General features: G+C 42.5%; 1 protein-coding gene across 1 annotated transcript in view; it reads right to left on the bottom strand.

Moving 5' to 3' along the window:
- RAB11FIP4 (RAB11 family interacting protein 4) overlaps positions 1 to 16,323 on the bottom strand; it is a 178,806-nt gene that overhangs the window by 141,509 nt on the left and 20,974 nt on the right. The window lies entirely within an intron of this gene.

Below are 16,323 nucleotides of genomic sequence, written 5' to 3'. Positions count from 1 at the left end.
GAGTGACCCCAACCCCAAAGATGCTTAGCAGTTTGCTGGAATAGTAATCTTAAAATCAACACTCTCTGGGTATGATTTAGCACTTGGAAATTAAGCAAGGAGTGAGAAGGACTTTCTAATCCTGGTTCAGAGTGAGGACTCTGATAGAGACACTGACCTTGGTGACCAAGTTCATATACTTAGGACAGGAAAGGACCTAGGGGACCATCTAGTCCAGGGGCTCTTAGCCTGGGGGCCCATGAACTTAGTTTTTTTATTTGAAAACTACATGTCAAGATAATTGGTTTCTATGATAATCTAATATATTTTATTTTATGCATAAAACAATATTCTGTTTCAATTGCACCCTGGTACTTGGAAAGCAAGTCAAGGTTAAAAAATAGCCTTAGAGGGGATTCTGGGAAGATGGTGGAGTAGATCAGAAAATTCCAAGCTCTCAAGACTTTCCCCCACAAAAGAGTTAAAATAGCACCTTAGGGTGAACAAAGTATGGGTGGAGATAAATAAGAATAGGGGCATAACTGGGTCCTCCAGGGCCTATTAGAGAAGATGGGAAGAAAAATCTCATGACAAGTTTGGGTCCCTGTGAAGAGTAAACACCTCCAGACTAGGTTCCATTTTAACAACAAGCCCCCAGCCCTTAAACAACAAGCAGCAAGTCCTGGGGGTAGTTGGTTTGAGAGGCTGCCTCACCCCAGCCAACTTTTACCCCAAGGATAGTCAGGGGAAGGAAGATTGAGGGAACGTCTGCTGATAAGGAACCATCTGTGCTTTGAAGAGAGGCAGGGGTGAGAAGCTCCTGGCTGTGGGCATTACAGGAGGTTGGAGGTTTGGCTTTGATTCCAGACTAGAGGAAAGAACTGGAGATTTGGAGCAAGAGGCACCATTTCCCACACCCCAATTAAATTATTACTACAAGAAGTCCACACACAAAGGAGAAAAAATCCAACCATTGGAAGCTATTATGGGAATAGAGATGATCGGAGTTCATCTTCAGAGAAGGATATTGTAAAGAAACCTCCAAAGAATAATGTAAAATGGACACCTGCTCAGAAAGAATTCATAGAAGATCTTAAAAAAAGACTTTAAAAATCAAATGACAGAAATGGAGGAAAAACAACAAAAAAATAATAATCCAAGAAATACAAAAAGGACATGAAGGGAAAGTCAACCAATTAGAAAAAGAGATCCAGAATCTTAAGGAAGAAAATGACACCTTGATAATTAGAATTAGGCAATGTGAAGCCAGTGAAATTATAAGAGATTAAGAAATTATTAAATAAATATGAATAATGAAAAAATAGAAGAGAAAGCAAAACATCTTATAAGAAAAACAACAGATTTGAAGAATAGATCAAGTAGAGAAAATATAAAAATAATTGGACTAACTGAAAGTTACAATCAAAAAAAGAATCTTGAAACAATAATACAAAAAATAATTAAAGAAAATTGTCTTGGAGCATTAGATCAAAGGGGAAAAGTAGAAATAGAAAAAAAATCCATCAATCACCACTTAAAAGAGATCCTATGAAGAAAACTCATAGGAATACCATAGTCAAATTCTAAAACTCCCAGTTCAAGGAAAAAATATTAAAAGCATCAAGAATAAAATAATTCAAATATGATGGTACCACAATTAGAATTATACAAGACCTAGCAGCAGAGACATTAAAGAATCACAGGTCTTGGAACACAACATATCGAAGAGCAAAGGAACTGGGGCTCTGGCCAAAAATATCATACCTTGCAAAGTCAAGTATTATCCTGAATAGAAAAAAAAAATGGACATTTGCTAAACTCTCAAACTTTCAAGACTTTGCTAAAAAAAAAAATCCTGAACTTAATAGAAGATTCAACATACAAGAACCAAGAGAAATATAAGGTACATAACAAAGGCTGATTATAAGGGATCCATAAGGATAGACTGTTTACTTCTTATATATGTAAAATATAAAACATATGTTTAAGATTCTTATCAATAATTAGGTAACTCATAAGAATAATTGGGGTAAACCTGAGTATGATATGAACTTAAAAATAAAACTATTTAGGAACATCTTAAAAGTAATTATTTTATACAAATGAGGTGCAAGAGGAAGAAGTCATACAGAGGAATGAGATGGGGAGAAGGGCTGGTAGATCTGGTAACTTATTTTTATTAGGAATGGGTTTAAGAGGGAAATATATATATATATATATATATATATATGTATATATATACATATACATATATATACTTAGAAGAATATAAAAGTCTTCTAAATTCAGAAGAAATGAAATGGTAGGGGCATAGGGAGGGGGGAGAGGACAAGGGAGGGATCTTTAGAGGGGAGGGTGGGAGAACAGGTGAAATAGGGATATAGAAAGGTGTTTAGGTTTATGGGAATGGGAGGAGAGGGGAGGGATCCTTGGAGGGGGATAGGCAAGTCAATGGGTAAAAGTAAAGTAGAGGAGGCAGGAAGGATATGAAACAAGAGATGTGCACATATATGAAAACAAAAACCAGGAATAGAATAGGTTTGGGGAAGTATATGTCCATATATGTGTATATGTTTGTACATATCTATAGTTATAGAGAAACATATCTAAACTTTATTGTAGCCTTCTGGGGGAGGGTATGTATATATAGCTATAGAGAAACATATCTAAATTTTATTGTGGCCTTCTGGGGTGGGGGAGGGTTTGTATATAGCTATAGAGAAACATATCTAAATTTCATTGTGGCCTTCTGGGGGTGGGGGAGGGTATGTATATATCTATAGCTATAGAGAAACACATCTAAATTTCATTGTGGCCTTCTGGGGGTGGGGGAGGGTATGTATATATCTATAGCTATAGAGAAACATATCTAAATTTTATTGTGGCCTTGCAGGGGGTAAGTTGGGGTGAGGGAAAAAAAGAACAAAGTAAAAAGGTGCAGAGCAGAGAACAAAAGAAAACTCACAAGGAAGCAAAGAAAAGATGGTCAATTCTCAACACAATGAGTATTATTTATCATCCAGGTTTTCTTGAAATGAAAGTTTATTGTTCCATATTTTGAATCCTCTCTTATGTTCTGCTATGCACACGACATGCTTTTTCTCCCCTTTCTAACTTTGTATTTAAGTTTCAATATTTCAGTTTATAATGTTTTTGTTTCTTTTCTCTATTCTCCCTCTATTTTTGTTCTGGTATCCGAGTCTAAAATAAAATTTTGAAAAGAAAAAGACAAAAAACATAGCCTTGGGCTTGATGGCACTAAGTGGTTCTGTATCCAAAGATCTTGGTGTCTCAAGTAAGGAATTTCTTTCTGGAGTGTTATGGCCCATTCCAGCCAAGGTTCAGAGAATCAAGTAGACACTTACATGTAAGCAAAAGTCACTGAGGGGTTTCTCTCCCCCATCCCTAGTTTGATAACCAGGCATATTAGAACTCTGCCTTCCTAAAAGGCCTTTTGTAAAAAGTCTTTGGATTTTAACTTAAAAAGAGTGAGAGCAGAGACTACTCTTGCTTTGACGCAAAAGAAGTAGCATTTCAGCTGAGGCCTGTAGCTCCTTAACTTCCGACCATAGAATCAGAGGGCACTATCAAGGAGAGGCCACACAAAAGCTCTAAGGAACAATGTCCAACAGAGACTACATGTTCTACCTATGTACCCAAGAGGAACTCCTGCCCATGAGACCAACGAAGAGCAGACCAAGAGGACAGTGCAAAGGAATCCCCAGCAGAGATCGTTACCCCTGCAGGTATTACAGGTATGTTCTTCTCTGTCTGCAACCTAGCCATACAAGTTTCCCATGTACCCATATATACACTATGTATGTATATATATACACACTATGTACATGTATATATAAGCTCTATACATGTACCATGGCTGTGTATATTCCCGACATACATGATCCTTAACATGTTTGCCCTGGCCATATGTGTATACCTCTCCAAATATGTACCTCACACACGTCTAGCCTTCCTACTGATGGTATGCTGAGATTGTGCCCCAGCTTCAGGTGAGAAATGCTTTTTTTCTTGCTATACTATTTCATTAAATGCCTTTGCTAGTAGGTAGCATATTTATGGACTAATTATGAAATTGCCAGACTGAGGATTTGGTATTTTTCCCTAGAAACCTAGGGAAACATTAAACTTGACCAGGGGCAAGGAGTGGAATGGTCAGAACTGTGTTTTACAAAGGTTATTTGTGGAGCTACCCTAAAGATGCATTAGAGAATGGGGAGGGCCAAAAATATGGGGCTATGACGTGGTGAAATGCACAGACTGCTAGGCTTGGAATCAGAAGAACTCATCTTCCTGCGTTCAAGTCTGGCCTCAGACACTTACTAGCTGTGTGACCCTGAGCAAGTCACTTAACCATGGCTGCCTCAGTTTCCTCCTCTGTAAAATGAGCTGGAGAAGGAAATGGCAAACCACTCCAGTATCTTTGCTAAGAAAATCCCAAATGGGGCCACACAGAGATGAACACAAATGAAAAATGACTCAACAACAACAGCATTTATAGAGCTCCAAGGTTTGCAAAGTTCTTTATAATAATAACAACTACCACTTGTAGATTGCTTTAGGGTTTGCAAAGCGCTTTACAAATTTCTCCTTACAACAACCATGAAAGGTAGGTGCTGTTATTCCCCCCCGCCATGTACATCCTATGGTGCCCCTGAGTAAGAGACTTGGTTTTTTTTGTTGCTTTTGTGTGTGTGTGAGAGCAATTGGGGTTAAGTGACTTGCCCAAGGTCACACAGTTAGTATAAGTGTCTGAGGTCGGATTTGAACTCAGGTCCTCCTGACTCCAGGGCCCGTGTTCTATTCATTGAGCCACCTAGCTGCCCCTTGGGACTCGTTCTTTTTAGTGTCAGGAAGCAGAACAAGGGATATTATGCAACAGCTGTAATTGGTGGGTTTAGGCTTGATGCCAGGAAAATTTTCCTACCAATTTTTGTTATTGTTGTTGAGATCTTTCAGTCATGTTCAACTCTCCTTGATCTCATTTGGGGTTTTCTTGGCAAAGATGTTGAAGTGGTTTGCTATTTTCTTCTGCAGTTCATTTTACAGATGAGGAAACTAATGCAAACAGGGTTAAGTGACTTGCCCAGGGTCACAAAGCTAGTCTGAGACTGGATTTGAACTCAGGAAGAGGCTTCTTTCTGGTCCTAAACCCAGTGCTCTATCCATTGTTCTCCCTGGCTGCCCAGGCCCTATGAATGAGAGCTATCCAAAAGGGAGACAATGTGGGGATCTTACTCAGTAGGGGTCTTTGAGCACAGGCTGGATGTTCAACAAAACAATCGACAAACATTTAGCAAGCACCAGATCAGGGCCGGGCACCGGAGAAACAAAGACTAAAGTGAAATAATCCCTGCCCTCAAGGCCCTTCCAATTCTATGGGGGCGTGGGGTGTGCATGTGCACAGATCAATGTATGCAGAGTAGTTACAAAGTCATTTCAGAGAACAGGAGGACACTAATAAATGGGGTCATATGGAAGGTTTTCTTTAGGAAATCTGAGCTGAGCTTCAAGAGAAACTAGAGATGCTAAAGGTCAGAGGTGAGGGAAAGCATTCCAGTCAGGGGAGACACAGCCTTTGCAAAGGCAGCATGGTGGGAAATGAATTGTCATTGTTGCAGTAGCAGTATCTGCCCCTACAGGCTAGGCTAATTTGTTCTCAAAAGTTAAAGAAACTTAATTGATACTTATTTGGTACAGGAGAAGTAATAGGGAGCCATTGAAAGTGATTGAACAGTGACATGGTCAGAACTGTGCTTAAGGAAAATCATTGTGCCAACTGTGTGAGGGTGGATTGGAGTACTGGAAGTTAGGAAGGACCTAGGGCTGCTTAGCCCAAAAGACAGAATTAGTGGGATTTCCTGGTGGTCTGAGTACAAAGGTCAACAAGGAAGAGGTCAGTGACTTCCCAGGTTTCCAGAAGTCTTCCAGGGTGCAGCCAAAAAGTAAAGGGCTTTAAATACCAAACAGAAGTTTGGAGCTAGAGGAAGTCTTTATAGAAAGACTGCCGAGACTGAGAGGCTTGGGGCTTGAGTTCAAATCCTGACTGCCATTTATTACTGTATGGCCTTAAGCAAGTCATTTCATCTCGTTTGGCTTTATGTTAAAAAAAGAAAAAAAGCTTTTTAAACATTAAAAAAGAAGGTGAACTCTCTGTTTCCTTCCAGCTCTGGATCTATGATGCTAAGGCCGCTGGTCTATAATGTTGAAAGGGACATTCCTGTTCAGGTTTGGGTTATATCTGATAACTCAAACATTCTGTGACTCTAGGATTCTAAGCCATATAGTCTTTTTTTTTAAATTTAATTTTTCAATCAACAAACATAAAAATAAACCGCATCTTTTCCAAGTTACCAGTCATCCCCACTGCTAGCTCCTTCTCTTTAAGATTATGTGCCATTTACACACTGATCATTTCAATTACCTCATGAGAAAATGGGTATAATATACAACAGTGCTGTGAGGATAAAGTGAAATAATCATTTTAAAGGGCTTGCCATATTGTTGTTCAGTTGTATCCAACTCTTTGTGACCCAATTTGGGATTTTCTTGGCAGAAATACCGGAGTGGTTTGCCATTTCCTTTTCTAGCTCACTTAACAGATGAGGAAACTGAGGCAAACAACGTGAAGTGACTTGTCCAGGGTCACACAACTAATGAGTAAGTGTCTGAGATCAGATTTGAACTCAGGAAGGTGAGTCTTCCAGGCTCCAGGTCACACACTCTATGCACTATGGCGCCACCTAGCTGCCCCAGACTGGCACTTAGTGCTATGTAAATGTTAGTTATTATAAATATACATATGTTATATATTATAATATTATATTTTTATTTTTATAATTATAATAATTATATATTATATTATATGCACATAGTTATTTGCACTTTTGCCTCCCCCCATTAGAGTGGAAGCTTCTCAAGGGCAGGACCTATTTCTGCCTTTCTTTGTATAGTGCCTAGCACAGAGTAAGAGCTTAATAAGTCCTTGCTTACCGACTCTCCCCCAACCTTAAAAAAAAAGGAAAAACAAAATTGTGATAACAAATAGGCAGAGTCAAGCAGAACAAATTCCCACTTTGTAGGCCAGATGTTCTTAGAGCCCTGTAGCAGCTTGTGGTCACAGACCGCTGGGAGAGCAGATGGAGCCCCTGTGCCCCGGGTGTGGAGTGGGCTGTCTGGAGGCTGCTGCTTGGGCCAGCTTTGATAGAAGGACCACAGGCAGCCACTGACTTTGCAAACCGATGCTACTGCTGGGAAGTCATATAGCCTTCACAGGTGGGGATGGCTGGAGAAGGGAGGAGGAATGTCTGGTCTTTTTATGGATGTTTATAGCAATCGGCATCACAGCTGCATGTCTGGGATGAGCTCATTCACAGCTCCAGGTCCAGGCTGGCCTGCTGACCTAGAGAGGGTCAGCAATGCCCCTCTCCCAAGCCCCAGAGGCTAATGGACCAGAAACTAGGAGCTTGTGAATAAGCCTGAAGCTCTGGGCACTTTGGGTGGGTGAGGAGGTTGCAGTAGTGGCCTGGGAAGCTTTGTCCAATAGTAGCCTGGCATGCTGAGGAGCTATTAAAGTTACCTTAGAATGAGTGGCTAGGAGAGAGGAGGGCATCCCACTCTGTTCCCAGGCTCCTAGGTCTCATTCAGGACTGCAGTATTACGTAACCATATTGGCCTGGCCCAGCTCATGGGGCTACGTCATGTTCACTTGGCATACTCCCGAAGCTCTGAATCACCCAGCAGGCTCTGCTGGCAGCAGGGACTGAGAGCTTCTAAAAATATACCAGGCAGAGGGTGGGGGTGGAAACCACGCTGTCCTTCAAATGGAGCTGGAGCCTGCTTAGTGTCACCAAACATCCAGCTAATGCGGGGGGGGGGGGGGGCAAGGGAAGGCACATGCCCCAGCCACATCCCAGAGCATCACTGCTTCTCCTCAGCTCCACCCCACCAGGCTTCCCCTGCCAGGAGCAGCCCTAGGCACAGGTGTGTCCCTGCCCTCTGGGCACTTACAACCCAAGACCCACCAGAAATGCAACTGTCAGGACAACCAAATCACCACGAGAACAGCTTGGTGTGTGGGAAAAACTGCAGGTTTGGAGCTGGGACGTGGGTTTGAATCCCAGCTGCACCACTTAACATTATTATCAGAATAGTTGGCATTTACATGGCACCAATTATATGCCAGGCACCAGGGCTAAGTGCTTTACAATTATTATCTCATCTGGTCCTCACAACAACCCCAGGAGGTGCTACTGTTATTAGCTCCTTTTTACTGGTGAGAAAACTGAGGCAAACGGGTTTAATGACTTGCCCAGGGACATACAGCTAGTATCTGAAGTTGGATTTGAACTCAGGTCTTCCTGATCCACCAAGGCAACTTGGTGGCACAGTGGACAGAGGCCCCAGCCTGAAGTCAAAAGGACTCATTTTCCTGAATTCAAATCTGGCCTCAGACACTTTCCAGCTGGGTCACTTAACCTTTTTTCTGCCTCAGTTTTGTCACCTATAAAATGGGTTGGAGAAGTCACCGCTCCAGTATCTTTGCCAAGAAAACCCCAAATGAGGGCAAGAAGAGTCAGACACAACTGAAAAATGCTAAACAACTAAATGAAAACACCTGGAGTCACCTACTGCCATCACCTGCATAACTCTGAGCAAGTCACATAGCCCACTTTTAAGAACAATGACTTGGGATATCATTGGTCCAGAGTTCAAATCCTGCCTGTCCTAGAATGTCCTTGGTAAATCATAATTTCTCCAGGCTTCAGTTTCCCTAGCTTTAAAAAGAGGAGTTCTAGGTGGTTCAATGGATAGAGCACTGGCCCTGGAGTCAGGAGGACCTGAGTTCAAATATAGCTGTGTGACCCTGGACAAGTCACTTAACACAATTGCCCTTAAAAAAAAAAGAGGGGTCTGGATTAGGTGGCCTCCCAGGACCTTGCAACTCGAAATGGGTGATCTTGTGATCCTGAATTTGGACTTCTTTGCACAATGAAGTTTAGACCAGTTGACCTTTAAGGAATAAAATGCAGGGGCTCCTCCTGCTGCCTCTTATCATCTTATCAGAGTCGCCCCTGCCTCTTCCTTCCCCTGCAAGCTCCCTCCTCCATCACTGGGAAACAGTTCCATTCCCTACAGCAGACACCGCCTCTGTGGGATAGACTCCAGAAGGTTATTTTCCTTTACAATTATCTTTGATGACGACATAATGTTTCTCAGGTGTCCCACAGTCCTAAGAACAGATACAGTAGCTTCCTTCTTCCCCAACTTCTGTGAACACATATTTACTAACCTCTTACTATCTCCCCATCTATTCAGCCGCCTGTTGCAAAGTGGACAGAGTTTTAGACCTTAAAAGTCAAGAGGAGGGGCAGCCAGGTGCTCAGCGAGTAAGAGCACCGACTCCAGTGTCGGGATGACCTGGAGATGGAATCTGGGCTCAGATACTCAGCACCACACCCAGAAATAACTGGCCGTGTAACCTTGAGCAAGTTACTTAACCCCGATTGCTTAAAAAAAAAAAAGTCAAGAGGACCTGGGTTCAAATCTTGCTTTTGACACTCCTTGTCAATTTCCCATCTATAAAGTGGGGTGAGGGGATAGATAGTGCTTGTATTCTGTACTTCTGAGATAGATACTACAAATAACGTATGCGAAAGCTATACAAAAATGTTATATCAATGTAAGCAGTTATTGCTGCCATTGTTACCACCACCACCATCTTCAATGAGTATTCATTGTGCCAGGCACCGTGCACTTTAAAAGAAAGGCAAACTCCCCCACGGTGCTCCCACTTAGAGGCACCAGATACCAGAGGTGGAGGGAGTGGAGAGCAGAGGGCATCTCTCCCGGTTTCCACCCCGCTCCCCTGGCTGAGTCTCCTCCTTCTCGGGCTCCTCTAGTTTTTGAGATCAGGAAACGGAGGCTCAGGGGGTTAAAGTGACCTTATTCTTCAGAAGGGGAAGTAATAGCTGGAGCTTATCTCCTAGATCTAATCCTGACAAATGATAATATCTGATGCCCATAAAGTGCTTTAATGTTTCCAAAATGCTTTGCATTTATTTTCTCATATCAGCCTCGCCATAACCCGGTGTCCTGATTTTACAGATGAGATCACAGAGTTAGCAAGTGTCAGCAGCAGGATTTGATCTCAGATCCTTTTGACTCCAAGTTCATCATGCCAGGCTGCCTCTCCAAATAAGAAGGTAATGGTTGCCAAAGTTGAGAGCAATGGGAGAAGGGGACTGTCCCAATTTGGATGTGGTCTGACAGACACCCTAGATCTATGGAGGGAAAAGCTGAAGAGGAAGGTCAGGCTGGATTCCACGGACGAGAACCCCACCTGGCAAGTCAGCTCCAGGGGGATGGTATGGTCTCAGGAACAAAATCCTGAAGATACAATGGGCACCAACCATGAAAAGGGAAGCTGTCTCTAGAGATGAATGGGTCCTGTATGGTTACATAGAGCAATGCGGCCTTTAAAAGACATTTCTAAATGATGGATAACATGAAAGAATGGCCTATCAGCATGGCTCTGACCAAGGCAATCATCTGAGACAATTCCTAAGGACCCATGATGAGAAATGCTCTCCACCTTCAGAGTGAGAACTGATGCACTCTGAGTGCAGATTGAAGAAGACTTCTTTCACTTTCTTTAAATTTTCTTGACGTATACATGTGTTTTCTTTTGCCACATGCTAATATACAAATAAACGTTGCATGACTTCATATGTATAACCGATATTGTATTGCTTGCCTTTTATGGGGTGGGAGGAGAAAATTTGGAACTCATTAAAATTTTTTAAAAATGAAATTGGGAAATATTTAACATAATAGATATATATGTCTATACATTATGAATATGTATATACATGTATTTGCTGTTGTTGAGTTATTTCAGTTGTATCTGTATCTTTGTGGCCCAATATGGGGTTTTCTTGACAAAGATACTGAAGTGGTATGTCATTTTCTTTTCAATCCATTTTACAGATGAGGAAACTGAGGTAAGGAGGGTTAAGCAACCTGCCCAGTGTCACACACCTAGTAAGTGTCTGAGGCTGGTTAACAAGAGAAGCACCACAGGAATTGAGGCCACGAAGGGAGGGAGGTGGATCCTTCAAATTATAGGCCAATGAGCTTGGCTTCAACTCCTGGCAAAGCTCTAGAGTACATTATGGCTCCTGAACATCTTGGGGAAGGGGAAAAAAGCCACGATCACTAAGAACCAACATGGGTTCAGAGAGAATAAGTCATGATTCAAGATGACCTTATTCCTTGTCTTTGTAGAGTTACTGGGCTGAAAAGTCTTAGCAGCGTGAGGACAAAGAATGCCTTCAGGTCAAGGTATTTGTACTAGGCCCATGCACGTGTGTTATGTGCATAAGAGATGAAATCCTCTTTTATCACCTAGCATCTACATATGATCAGAAATCCACATGTAGGTGGACCACATGATTTTGTTATATTGATTGTGATAGGGAAGCCAAGCCCCCTAAATACTCAAAATACATTTTTTAAAGCAATGACTCAAAAGCTGTCCAAAAACAGTGTAATCAAATTTATTTATTCAAAAGTAAAGCCTAGTGCTAGTCATTAACCAATTGTAAACAAACCAGTGACAGTCCTGGCACTTAGAAGACTGAACTAATCTGTGGGATTTATTCAGTCAGGGCCCAGACCAATTATGACTCCAGGCTGCCATCCCTGATAGAGGCTCAGGTACAATTTTAGCAGTTCTCTGGAAGTAAAAGCCCATTATTTGGGGAATGGCTAAACAGATTGTGCTACATGAATGTAATGGAATTTTATTGCACTGTAAAGAAATGATGAATATGAAGGAGAGTGAAGCGTGAGAAGATTCACATGAACTGACGCAAAATGAAGCAAGCAGAAACAGGAAACCAATATACACCATGACTGCACCTAATGAAAATGAAAGACCCAAAACAAAAGCAACAAATCAAAATAAAAAGATGTATAGATAACATCTTTTCCAGAGTGAGAAGTCCCAAACACTGCCCAGAATTTGGCCAAGTAGATATTTCAGGTGGGTAGGCCCTGCTTGCCCGCTATTCCATGTGCATTGAGGAGTAACAGAAAACTTTTTTCTTTAGAAGGTGGCAATAAAACTGTCAGGAGCATATCCTCTGGGCTACATGATGGATATCTAAGGATTTTATGGACTAAATACAAGCTCATAAGGTCTTAGAGTAGGAAAAGAACACAGAGACCATTGAACTAAGCCTGGATCCTGGACAAAAGCCTCTGTTAAAACAACCTTAACAAGCGGTCATCCTGCCTCTACTTGAAGCAGAAGAAAGGAAAGAAGGACAGAAAGGAAGAATAGAGGGAAGAAAGGAAGGAAGGAAGGAAAGGAGGAAAAATAAGGGAAAGAAAGGAAGAAAGAAAAAGGGAAAGAGAAAGAAAGAAGGAAAGGAGGGAAGGAAAAAAGAGAGGGAGAGACAAAAGGAGAGAAGGGAGGAAACAAACACTGATTAAATACTCACTATTTGAAAAGTGAACCAAATGCTTTATAAATAGCATCTCATTTAAATTTCACAATAACTCTAGGAAGTAGATCCTAACATGATCCTCATCTTGCAAAAACCTGAGGCAGACAGAGGTTAAGTGACTTACCCAGGGTCACACAACTAGTAAGTGTCCGATGCTAGATTTGAACTTGGGTCTTCTTGATTTTGTGCCCAGCACTCTATTCACTGCACCACCTAGATGAGGGTGCCCATTCTACTTCTTGGCAGGTTGAATTCTTAAGAAGTTGGAACAAGTCTACTAAGGTTACACTTCCATAACTGAAATCTGGTCTTTGTACCTGCCACCTCTTGCATCCTCTTCTGTCCTCTGGGCTAGTCTAATGCTTCTCCCACTTGACAGTCCTTCATATCTTTGAAGACCTTGATCATGTCTCTTTCTCTTATCCAGACTAAACATCTCTGATTTCTTCAGCCAATTTTCTTAAGGAAGGGTCTTGAGACTCTTCACCATACTGGTCACCATCCTCTGGAGGTGCTTCACCTTATCCCCATCCTTTGTCCAAAGTGATGCCCCAAACTAAGCTTGGTATTCAAGGCCCTCCACCATATAAATCGACTTCTTCGGGTTTATTTCACATTACACCTCTTTGTGTTTTCTAAATCCACCTCAAACTGGGTCACTGACTGTTTCTCTACCCTGTCCCTCCCTCTCCTGATTTGTGGACTTGTACAAGCCACCCTCCCCACTCCCACACATTTCATGCCTGGAATGCTCTCTCTCCTTTTCATCTCTGCCTTGGAAATCCTTCTCCTCCTTCCTTCTTGAAAACGTCTTTGATTGCCCTGATAGAAAGTGAATTGTTCTACTTGAAGAGTCCCAAAGCTCTGGGCATAGCTCTCTCCTGGGCTTTAATCACATTCTACCTTAGATTACATATTTCACAGAATCATAGAATATCAGCATGGAAGGGACTTGGCAGCTGCACTGGAAAAAGAAAACACATGAAAATACAGCTGTGTGGTCATGCCTCTGCTCAAAGCTACCCAGCAAGAACCAACCCATGGCCTCCGAAGCCACTCTCTCAGCTTTGGGGTGACTCTCGTTGCAAGGATGTCTTGGCAGTTTCTACTCATCACTTCAGTGGCCAAGCAGAAAAAAGCGAATTCCTTCTCTATAGAACAGTCTTTCCACAAACAGTTATTGTTCCCTTCACTCTGACCCCAGTCCTTTCTTCTCCACGCTAACCATTCTCAATTCCATCAACCAATCCTCATGTGTCTGGATTCAAGACTCTTTCCCATTCTGGTTTCTCTTCTCTAATGGCCTCTAGTTTGTCAATTTCTGTTATGTCATATGCATTCATTATTATTATTATTATTTTTAAAGCAATCGGGGTTAAGTAACTTGCTCAAGAGTACATGGCCAGTTATTTCTGGGTGTGGTGCTGAGTATCTGAGCCCGGATTTGATCCCCGGGTCATCCGGACACTGGGGCTGGTGCTCCTACTTGCTGAGTCACCTGGCCGCCCCTAAGCAATTGGGGTTAAGTAACTTGCTCAAAGTTACACGGCCAGGTGTTTCTGGGTGGGTAATAAGTGTCTGAGCCCAGATTTGATCCCCAGGTCATCCGGACACTGGGGCCGGTGCTCTTACTCACTGTGCTACCTGGCCACCCCTGCATTCATTATTATTAAGATTGCAAACTCCCTGAGGGGAAGAAATATATTGTTTACAAGAAAGGGGCTCCATTTGACCCCAAATATTTACAGAAGCACTTTGGTAGCAGCAAAACCCTTGCTCGTCTCTTGGTTAAATTGTGGTACAGGAATGTCATGGAATATCACTAACATAGTAAAAAATGACAAGCAAATCCACTTCCTATCAGACAAGTGGGTGCAAGACATAAGAGGGGCAGATTCTGACTCTGTATAAAGAAAAACTTCCCAATCATATCAAACTGTGACTTGTGAGGCAGCATTTTATAGTGATAGACAACTGACTTTGGAGTCAGGAAAACCTGAATTCAAGACCTGCCCTGACTTATACTGACTGCATGACCTTGGCCAAGTCCCTTAATCTCTTAGCTCCCTGGGCAACTTTCTGAGACTGAAAATTACAAAGCATGTGCAAATCTGCATTGGTAAAGGATGTTTCCTCACCTGGGAGATCCCTGTAGATATCTTTGAAAAAATGCAATGGGCCACCTTAGGACATGATTAGTTCCTTCTCACTAGGGATTCCCAATGGAGGCTGGTAGACCACTTGTCTGAATGTTCTGTGAAAGAAATCTCTGTCCAAGGAATCAGAGTTAGAACAGATGGCTCCTGAGGTCCTTCTGACTAGGATCCTGGGCTTTGCCTAAAGTTTGTATGGCTAATTACTGGTTTCACCAGGACAAGAATCTGGTGTCCAGAGTTCCTCGAGGCCACCAGTAGAAGTCCATTGTGAGTCCTGGTGTAAAGGGAGGAACTTTTTTTGTGCAAAGCAAGATTCTAATTGGTGCATTTTAGAAACTGGAATTTTCTAGCAGTGGGAGGGTCTCAAAAGGTGGGACTCCCCTTGCCCTACTTCCCCGACAGGACAGTGAGAAGCAGCCCTGTGAAAATCAGCTGCCTCATCTGTAGGAAGCTGGGTTGGCCCTGTGGCCACCATGAGATTTTTCTATCAGCCTCTCTACGGTGGCAGAGACTGGAACACTAGGCTGGGCTGCCTGCCAGGGGACAGGAAGAGTGCCAATTGTCCCTGGAGCCCAGACAGCCGGTCCTCTCTTTGTTTACGGCAAAAGAAATTGATTGATTTCATCAGTAGTTCAATATTGATCGTTTCTTTTTCTCAGGGCCACTCAATTCCCATTCTCCTGGTTCTAGCGCCCTGGCTGGTTTTCTTCAAGACAAGACTGGTTTTGGAAGCAGAAGACTTGTATTTGAATCCCCACCCCCACTCCCTTAGCCCTTCACTCCCCCCCTCAGACAGAGTACACTTACTATGCATGAGACTTTGGGTTAAGTCACTGATTCTCCCTGAGTCCCTGTTTCCCCCTCTGTAAAATGGGCAGGCAGATTAGATGGTCTTAGAGGCTCCTTCTAGTCCTAAACTCTCTCATTTAGCTCAGTTCAGTCTAAGCACTTGGGAAGTCCCCTGCACACCTGGTCAGATGTCCCCTGAGCTGGCTCTATAGCTAGTAAGCCTCTCTCATTTCAAGATGACTGCTCAGAAGACCAGAGGCTTAGTCACAGAAGCTGTTATTTGGGGGTTAATGCTGTTGGACTTGGGTTCAGATTCTGCTTCTGTCACTTAGCTCCTATGTGGCCTTGAGAAGTTCTTTCAATCTCTCTGAGACTCAGCTCCCTTCTCAGGGGTACAACCCTCTCATTTTGCAGGTGAGAAAACTAAGTCCAGCGAAGGGGAAGTGATTAACCAAGGCCACAGAGACAGTAAGGAGCAAAGTCAGAATTTGAACTCACAGCATCAAGCCCCCAAAGCTGCCTTATATCTCTGTGGCACTTTAATGTAAACATGTATATATATATATATGTCTATGACATAATGTAAACTCCACACTTTTCTAGCACTGCTTCCAACCTGGTCCCCAGAGATGTCATGGAGGCGAGAATTCCCATGAAGGGACTGACCCTCCTTAACATCACACCACCTGTCACTGACCAACGGCCTCCCTATGAAGTGGATAGGTTTCTTTGGCATATTAAAAAAAAAGAAAGAAGGAAAGCAGTGGATTACTGTGTGTATGTCTATGTACGCATGTATATGTGTACATATGTGTTAGGGACCCAGGTACACAGGGAGTGATCAAACAATCAAATTACTCAGGGCTCTC

Source organism: Petaurus breviceps, unplaced genomic scaffold (genome assembly GCF_028583685.1).
Source record: "Petaurus breviceps papuanus isolate PSGF00001 unplaced genomic scaffold, PetGlider_PUasm1.0 186, whole genome shotgun sequence".
Taxonomy (NCBI): Eukaryota; Metazoa; Chordata; class Mammalia; order Diprotodontia; family Petauridae; genus Petaurus; species Petaurus breviceps.
The sequence above is the reverse complement of the archived record's forward strand: the minus strand, read 5'-3'. Positions and strand labels throughout refer to the sequence as shown.